We start from the raw sequence: 10,306 nt of genomic DNA, 5'->3' as shown, positions 1-10,306 counted from the left end.
ACATCACAGGTAGCTTACCAGGCTTTGCCATGTGGGCAAGATACTCTCGGTAGCTTTCCGGGCTCCTCTGATAGGGGCAGAGGAATCGAACCCGGCTCGGCAGGGCCAGCTGCATGCAAGGCAAATGTCCTACTGCTGTGCTATTGCGAAAGTAGATACCATATTAATACAATTATAAGAGGGTGCAATAAACGTAAACATAAATCAAACAAAAGCATGACATTAAAGGGACACAAAATATTTTCAGGAGTCTTATGGTGACTTGAGTATTTAACTTAGGATCATTAACTGAATCAATACAATTAGCATGCAACTCAAATTGTTAATGTTGATTAGTTAAGCCAAGGTAGGTTGTGTTTGCTTTAAACTATGAATAATTACATTTCTATAAATGTCTTACCACCATTCAAACCACCATGACCCAAGGGAAATGAGACATATCCCAAGGATGCTTCCATCAGCAGGAAAATTCCCCAGCTGGTGTGTTCTTGCTAGCAACATGAAAAGTATGTAACCAAACTAGACTATCAAAAAAAATCATTTCTCAAAATCGAGGAGTACATGAGTATGAAAAGGTAAAGTAAAGACCACTATTGACTCAGAATAGATAGGATGCACAAAACACCCCAGTAACTGGTTTTTATCACCTTCCAGTTGAGGCAGGCCCAAGCAGCAACTTACAACTTCATTCTGCCACCTAGTCTGATGAGGCAAACTGTGGAAAGACAAAAAACTGTTAAGAACCAAAGTCCTAGTTCAGTTTTCAACCTTTAGTGCTGTAAAGAGAAGTGGATAGAATTTTTTTTTTTAGTGTCCTTAAGTTTATTTTTATTTTTTGCTTTTTGGGTCACACCTGGCATTGCACAGGGGTTACTCCTGGCTCATGTACTCAGGAATTACTCCTGGCAGTACTGGGGGGACCATATGGGTTGCTGGGAATTGAACTTGGGTCAGCCACGTGCAAGGCAAATGCCCTACCCGCTGTGCTATCACGCCAGCCCCTGTGGATAGGTTTTTTAAAAGGGACTTTCTTCTCACCCAGAGGCTAGAGAAGTTGCAGGTGTGGTAACAGTGGAAAGAGTAATGTTCCATGCCAAAGAGGTTCCTTGGAACTATTGGGAAATGACCAGGAATAACAAAATATAGAAGCACTTACAACATAATAGAATACCCACAATGCTATCACCTCTGCTTTGGTATATAGTCAACTCAAGAGAAATGTGGTCATTTCTTATCACTGTAATCTAGGTCTGCCATTGATCACAGTCATTCTACACTTTTGTCAGCAGGCCTGTCTCATGAGGAACCTTTAAACAATCCAATTCTGATTTTAAACACTGAATAGACATCTATGTAAAAAATACTCAAATTATGGATCTCAAAAACAGTTCTAAGGGAATGGCCCAAAAATGTCCTATATAATACAAGAGACATTAGAATAAGTCTACAGTGTACCAGGAGTGTCTGGAAGTTTATTCCCTAATCACTAATTGTGTTTATTATTACTTTCACAAATTTCTTGTATAAATCTGTATGAAAACTCCTGATAATTTCAAAGAAATTCAGTTCTGAAACTCATCCACTACTCACTAGTTTTATGTTCTTAGGAAAATTTCTCATACTCATAATTTTTAAGTTATAGTTTGGTCATCATTAATATTGGACAGAATTATATCTACTTTAGATGGTATACTTTTTCCTGAGCCAAAAAAAAAAACTAATATAAATACAGTGTTTCAAGCAAGAAAAGCTACAGAAATGCAGAAATTCTCTGGGTATAACAGCTTTTGAGTTACTTTTTAATTACTTCATTTAAGTGATCAATCAAAATGAAAGGTTTGGTTACTTACAAAGCACATTAATTAGTTTCTTATGATTCTGGAGGCAGAGATGTTCAAGATGAGTACACAAGCATGGTCATGTTCTGATTGCAGTTCTCTTCCAAGATACCAACTTCTCACTGATCTTCGAAAAGGATCTCTCTCAGGTATCTTTCACAAAGGCACTAATTCCCTTAATCATGGCACATCTTGGAGACCAAATCACTAGCTCCTACTGTCATCCTTTGGGACCTATAGAGGATGTATAGAGTATGGTAGAATTTATAGGGATAATGCAAGTGCTTATATCATAGTAAAATACATGTCTAATACTCTGGAGCAATAGCACAGCAGGTAAGGCGTTTACCTTGTACACAGCTGACCCTGGTTTGATTCTTCCGCCCCTCTCGGAGAGCCCCTCAAGCTACCAAGAGTATCCTGCCTGCACTGCAGAGCCTGGCACGCTCCCTGTGGTGTATTTGATATGCCAAAAACAGTAACAACAAGAGACGTTACTGGTGCCCACTCAAGCAAATCAATGAACAACAGGAAGACAGTGCTACAATACTCTGAGAAATAGTTCAGTTAATTTCAAGTTTTCAGAAACTTTGAGAATTGGTCAAAAAATATAAAGAATAATAGATGAACAATGGTATGATAATACTTCATACACATGTACAAATATATGTATGGGCAAAAGCCATCTAATTCATCCCACACACATCCACAGAACAAATAGCTGTTAAGTATACTTCATAGTCTGCTGTATATCCAATGTGCAAAATGAACTCACTCCTTATGCAGAGAATAGTGGCATAATGGGAATCCTCTGTGATGCAATTTTATATCTGACCTTTGATAGAATGTATATGTGGGGGTGGGGAGGGATTCCTAAATTTCTTAGCTGCTTATTTGACTCAAAGACATGGCTATTTTTCACACTTTAATATTTCTCAAATCATTACATTTTGTAATTCATGAAATCTTACAAATACATTCCCAAGTCAAAACTCATATAAGGCCTTGATTCATGTCTTCAAATAAACCCAATGTTAGTTGTACTACTGGAGGACCCTTTCCAAAGACCAAGAGTGGACCCTAGTCTAACCCAAAAAAAGTATTTTCTGAATATATTTGCATATTGACAAAACAAGAGACTTTATTGAAAAAAGCACTCAAGTGAAGACCAATCGGACAAGGGAACCCAGAGAGGAGTACCTGTCTTAGGACCCAAAACTTAGATAGATTTCTAGGATGTAACAGGTCCAGTCCAATCTGCTTGATTATGCTCATATGTGGTCTAATTTGTGATTTTTCCTGCTAGCATGCATATCTTTTAGTCACAATGAGAATTTCTGGGAGAATAAGCATGACTTATTATGAAATGTTGTCTCCTACTCTTTGGGGTCCCTACTGGGTTTTCCCTGGGAAATTTTGACAGTGGTTGCTAGTTCTGTGTTCCATATGGGAATATCCTGTTATGGATTTTGCAAGAAGTTGGTTTTTGCCAAGAGCTGGTGGTTTTTAATCATTGGTTTCCTAACAATTCCATGGTAGAAAGTACCATCTTTCTACTGAGTTTATAACTATTTTGCATTGTAATTGTTTGCATTTGTCCAGGAACTTATAAGTAGTATAAGAAAAATCTACCATCAAAAATCTATCATATCAGAAATCCAAGAGGAAAAGTTGTGACAGACACTATAGAAATATAAATGTTCAGGGGCTGGAATGATAGTACAGCCGATAGGCTGTTTGCCTTGCATGCGACTGACTCAGGTTCGATTCCCAGCATCCCATGTGGTTCCCTGAGCACCACCAGGAGTAATTCCTGAAAACAAAGCCAGGAATAACCTCTGTGTATTGCCGGGTGAGACCCAAAAAGTTATATATATATATATATATATATATATATATATATATAGCTTGAATATATATATATATTTAAGATAATTATGAACAACTCTATGCCACTTAATTAGAGAACCTAGAAGAAACAGATACATTTCTAGTGATACATTATCCCAAAACTGTACTAGAAAGGAAACAACCTGAAAAGACTTATATCAAGGAAGTTGAAACAATAAATATTTTTAAATCTTCCCAGAAACAACAGCCCAGATCAGTTGGGTTCACCAGTGAGTTCTTCCAAATCTTCAAATAAGATATACTACCCATCATCTTATGCTCTCTCAAAGAGTAAAAGAAATAATAACTTTCCCAGACAGATTCCATAAAGCTATTACCCTGACTCCAAAAGTTGACAGAGACATTTAGGACAGTATCCCTGATGACATTTATAGGTCAGTATCCCTGATGAACATAGATTCAAATATCCTTAATAAAATCCTAGCAAATTGAATGTAATACATTAAGTGAATCATAAACCAAGATCAAGTGGCATTTATTTCAAGAATACAAAGATGGTTCAATATATGCAAATCAATTAATATAATACAACATACTAATAAAAGGAATGATTAAAACCATATTATCATATCTGTATATACAGAAAAAATATATAACAAGATCCAATATCCATTTGTGATTAAAACTATCCTTAACAAAATGAAAATTTAAGGAAATTACCTCAACATAGTAAAGACATATGCAACAAACCCACAGTTAACATCATACTTAATGGGGCAAAACTGAAAGTCTTTCCTTTCATATTGGCCACAAAATAAGGATGTCCACTTTCATAACTATTATTTGACATTGCATTGGAAGTTTAAGCCACAACAACAGGAAAAATGAGAAAGAAATTAAACAGATTAATATTGGCAAAGAAGTCAAACTAACACTGTAGATGGCATGATGTTGAACATAGGAAACACTAAAGACTCCACCAAAAAAACTTCTAGAATTAATAAATCTATACAGCTAAGTATCAGGTTTAAAAAAATCAATGTGCAAAAATTTGTTGCATTCTTATCTGTAAACAACAAATAAAAGAAAAAGTTTTAAATCAGTCCTATCACAGTCATAAAAAAAATCAAATACCTGGGAATCAAATTGACAAGGAGGCTAAAAACCTGTTAGTGAAAATTCTAAGTTACTCTTAAAGAACTAAGACACCAGGATGAGAGAAGTATGCTGAAAGTAGACTATAGACCAAACATGATTGCCACTCAATGCCTCTCTTGCAAACCACAACACCCAAAAGGAGAGAGAGAGAACGAAAGGGAATGCCCTGCCACAGAGGCAGGGTGGGATGGGGGGATGGTGGGTGGGTGGGTTACTGGGACCCATGGTGGTGGAAAATGGGCACTGGTGGAGGGATGGGTACTTGATCATTGTATAACTGAAACCCAAGCACAAAAATTTGTAAGTTTATAATTTTACCTCATGGTGTTTCACTAATAAAAAAATTGTTAAAAAAAAAGAACTAAGACAAGAGAAATAAAAAATATTCCTTAGATTGAAAAAGTCAGTATCATCAAAATGATCAAAACAATTTACACATTCAATACAATACATATAAAAATTCCTTCAATTTTATTTAAGGACACAGGCAAAACATTTCTAAAATTTGTATTGAACCAAAAAGCTTCCAGAATTTCCAAGGAAATCCCTGGGATTGCAGGCAGGAGGCCAGGGCTGTAATACATTAAGTGAATTAACGAAGAGAATAGGGGGCTGGGGAGGACTATGGTGATTTTGCATTCCCTGACTTAAAATTGTATTACAAAACTATAGTAATCAAAACTCTGGTCCTGGACTACAGACAGGCTCTCAAATAAATGGAATAAAATTGAAAATCTAGAAGTAAATTCTCATATGCATGTCAAATTAAAAATTCTACAGCTAAACAAATAATGCCCAAAATAAAAGTACACTCTGCTAAATGGAAGAATATATTCTCACATCATGGATCAGACAAAGGGCTAGTTTCCTAGGTACATAAAACAACCACAAAACTCAATAAGAGAAAAGTATCCAGTCCTGACAAAACAACTGCACAGGTATAAACCAACATTTCTCAAAGGAGAGATATACAGAACGCCAACAGGAACATTAAAAGATGTTCATCATCAAAATTATCAGGGTAACATAAAATCAAAGTTACAACAGCAAGAATGGTCTACATCAAAAATAATAGAAACAACCAGTATTGGAAAGAATGCAGTGAAAAAAGGATCCTCATTCAGTGTTGGTGTCTCTGTTGTCTGGTCCAGTCTTTGTGGAAAAGAATTTGGAGACTCCTCAGAGAAAGAATAAGAGACATTACATATGACCCTGCAATTCTTCTCCTGGGCATCTATCCCAAGAACAACAAAATAATCTTCAAGAATGTTGCCAAATAATGTTCTTTGCAGCATTATTCACAGTAACCAAGGTCTGGAAATCCAAGTACCGAAAAACAAATGGGTAAATTTAAAAATTGTGGTAAATATACAAAACGAAATAGTTTACAGCTTTGTTAAAAATAAATAATGCAGTTTGTCACAACCTCTATGGAATTTGAGAGTTTCATAGTAAGTGAAGTGAGTCTGGAGAAAAGATACTGAATAATCTCACCCACACATGCAATATATTTACATGTAGAAAGTCCCCAAAGAAAACAAATCCCAGGTCCAGAACAATAATACAGAAGTCAGAAGCTTCTAACCTGGATACAATCCCTGGTACCCCACGTGGTTCCCTGAGCTCTATTAGGAGTGAGCTTTGAGTGAAGAGTACAGACCACGTCTGGGTATAGCCGAAATCAAAACATAAAATAAATAAATAAAATTCCAATACTGTCAACAGAATGGCCAACTGAAGCAACAAAGCAAAGGTAGGTGGGGAAAAGGATAGTGAAGGAGGGTTATTGAAAGGCTGATGATGAGAGACAGATACATAGCACTGAAATTATACAACAATATGGAAATTGTTGTGCCATGTTAGCTTGATAAAATAAATTAACACTTTTACTTATTTTTTTAAAAATTATTATACAATTTACCGACTATTTATTCAGTGTAGATTTACTTCTTAGATTGATGATCTTTTGGTTATTTTGCCATTTTTAAAATTTACACGTATCAGAAGGATGGGTACTCTATCATTGTATAACTGAAACCCAAGAACAAAAATTTGTAACTCTACAACTGTTCCTCATGGTGTTTCACTAATAAAAATTAAAAAAATTAAAAATAAAATTTAAAAAAACTCAAAAAAATTTACACATATCAAAAAATTAGCCACTCAGTCTGGCTGTAGGAGAGACATAGTTCCTAAAATCTGCAAAAAATAGTACCCAAACTATTATCTCAAAATTAAAAATGAGATAGGAGATATCCAGAAAGAGCTACCTCACAGGAAATAGGTCACTGTGACCCTGATCTCTTCTCCTGCCATAAACTTAAAAAGCAAAAGAAAAGGGAGTGAAAGGATGCAATGTGCACAAACCCAAGAATACTCCAAAGTTTAATAAAAGTTTATGACTTAATAATAGTGTTTTCTAATTTATATTAGAAGAAGTCTCACAGTAATAACAGCAAGAGTGAGATACAATTTAGAAATCCCAGTAGTGGGGCCAAAGCACAGTGGGGATTTTTATCTGTTTGGTCTGTTTTGTCTGCTGTACTCCCAGTTCAAAACAGTGACTGCTACATTGCACTATTCAAAATTCTGTTTCATTATCAGATATGCCCCCAGTTGATAACCACTTAATGTCCTGTGAGGATGGGAAAACAGCAGAATATGACCAAGTCTTCGGGAGATAGAGGAAGAAACATGGGTGCTGACACAAAGATAAACTCTACTCTGGGAGTTGCCCCTTGTCTACTTCTTGACCCACTTTTGAGTTAAGTTGAGCAGCCACAAGAAGTTCCTTATCTTTTAACTTGCCCTTGACATCTGTAGAACCTAGAATGGGCATCCCCTTCCCTCCCGTCAATGTTTCCTCTCTCCTTTGCATTTAAACCACACCAGACGCGTAGGAGGAGCAGATCAACTCAGCATCTGGGTTTGATGGGAGCCTCTCCAACAACACTTCAGAGAATGGCTACTCCTTTTTGCTCTTATCTTTTCTCTCATACCTCCCCACATGCCAGTTGTTCACTTTATTGCAGAGTCACGTACATCTTGTTTTCATGGTATTTCAGGTCTGAGTGCTCCCTGATGGCAGGAAGCAGTTAATAAGAGACATTGGTGGAAGGATGGTCACTCTGGTGGTGGGACTGATGTTGGAACACTGGATGCCTGAAACAACTGTATTGTAAAAAACTTTGTAAATAAAGTTTCAAACATAACAAAATCCAATAACTGCATCAGAAAATTGGGAAAGGAGATGAACAGACACTACCCTGAAGAGAACATGAGGTTAGTCAGTAGGAGGATAAAACGTGATCATGACCATATATTATTAGGAAAACAGAAATCAAAATTACAGTGAGATATCATCTCACATCAGTATCACTGTAACACTGTGTCACTCTATCCTGTTATTCGTAGATTTACTCGAGCGGGCTCCAGTAACATCTCTATTCCTCCCAGCCCTGAGATTTTAGCAGCCTCCTCTTACTTGTCTTTTCCCAACGATTGGAGGCTCTTTCAGGGGTCAGGGGAATGAGAACTGTTGTCGTTACTGGTTTTGGCATATCAAATATGCCACGGGGAGCTTGTCAGGCTCTGCCGGTGTGGGCGGGATATTCCTGGTAGCTTGCCTGTCTTTCTGAGAGGCATATATTTATTTATTTCCCTCTATGATTTGTTGCCTACTGTCTGAACCCCATCAAATAGGGTGTGGTAATTATGGAAAATGAGTAGGAAGTGTCTTATAATGTGTCGCGCAGCCTCAAGTGGCTGTGAAGTCCAGAACGCAGCCTGAAGCATGGCAGCAGTTGGGTAGTGGAGATCAGCTGCCAGAGCTGGGTCCCTTGGGGCAGAAAGGGCTCTCATTCGTCCCACTCTGGGGCGCCACGAGTGAAAACAGCCTGGCACGGAGTACGATGGCATGGTTATGGGAGCCTCATTTTATACTCCCGTCTGGGAGGAGCAGCCATGGATTCTGGAGGGTAGCTGATGAGGAGATTATTTGGTGTCAGCAGGGTGTGACTTATGGATGTGATCCCTGGGTCACTGGAGACTGGGAGAAGCAGGCAGAGGATCTCTGCTCCTGGGTCCCGTAGAGTCCAGAGTTCAAGGTCACAAAGTTCAGCATTACCTGGGTTCTGTGGGACTTCATTCATGCGTTAGGCTCAGCCTGAGCATCCAGAAAGCGGCTTGGAGCATGGTGATGGTTGGGTAGTGGAGGTCGGCTGCCAGGGCTGGGTCCCTTAGGGCGGGGAGGGCTCTCACCCATCCCCCCTCTGGGGTGCCCTGAGTGAAAACAGCCTGGCGCAGAGTCCCCGCACACCAGTAAGAATGGCATATATCAAAAAAGAGTAGAAAAGAAAACCAATGTAAGAAAAGATGGTATGAAAAAAGAAACACTCTTACTGTTGATGGGAGTCTTTTAGCCTCTATGGAAAAAAGTGGTGACTTCTCAAAAAATTAAGAATAAAGCTTTTGTATGACTCAGCGATTCTATTTCTTGTTATCTACTTCAATAACGGAAACATTAGCACTGTAGCACTGTCCTCCTGTTCCTTGATTTGCTCGAGCTGGCCCAGTAACATTGTGAGACTTGTTGTTACTGTGTTTGGCATATCGGATATGTCACAGGCAGCTTGCCAGGCTTTGTCGTGCGGGTGAAATACTCTCAGTAGCTGGCCAGGCTCTCCGAGAGGTGCGGAGGAATCGAACCCCGCTCAGCCGGATTGGCTGCATGCAAGGCAAATGCCCTACCTGCTGTGCTATCGCTCCCTCCCAACAGAAGCATTAATTAAAAATATATGTGCACAAATGTTCATTGCCATGCTAAGTACAATAGCCAGGATATGGAAACTGAAATGCTTAATGACTGATAACTGGATAAAGTCGTGGTATATATACACAATGGAATATTCTGCAGCTAAAATAAAAGAAGAAATCATGTAGTTTACTTTTAACTTGGATGAAATTTTACTTTTACTGCCATGAACTTGGATGATAGCATCATGGTAAATGAAAAACGTCAGAGAAAAAAAGATAACTACTGGATAGTCTCACTCATTTGAGTCATATAGAGAAACAAAAGAATAGACTGTATCAAGCAGTGACAAACCCCTTGACCTTGGTTTACCAAACTGAGTTTACGAGCAGTGGCGGCAGGAGTGTGGAGGGACAAGGCAGATCAGAAATGACATAGGTTTAGTGTTGGAAGGTCTTAGGCACTTTGGTGGTGGTGAAGGTACAGTGATATGGTACATTAAAACCATAAACATTAACACGATTGCAACCATGTTACCTACAACTATATTACCAAAGGTATAATACAAATCAAATATAAAATAAACAAAAATAAATATAGTTAAATGAATACACATAATAAAATTGTAGTGTAGTCATGGGTACAGTTTATGGTTCTGCCAGAACTGTTTGCATTTGAAGGGAAATTTCAAGCATATTTTTATTCT

Source organism: Sorex fumeus, unplaced genomic scaffold, assembly GCF_029834395.1.
Source record: "Sorex fumeus unplaced genomic scaffold, SorFum_2.1 ptg000081l, whole genome shotgun sequence".
NCBI classification, from domain to species: Eukaryota; Metazoa; Chordata; class Mammalia; order Eulipotyphla; family Soricidae; genus Sorex; species Sorex fumeus.
Note: the sequence above shows the minus strand (reverse complement) of the source record.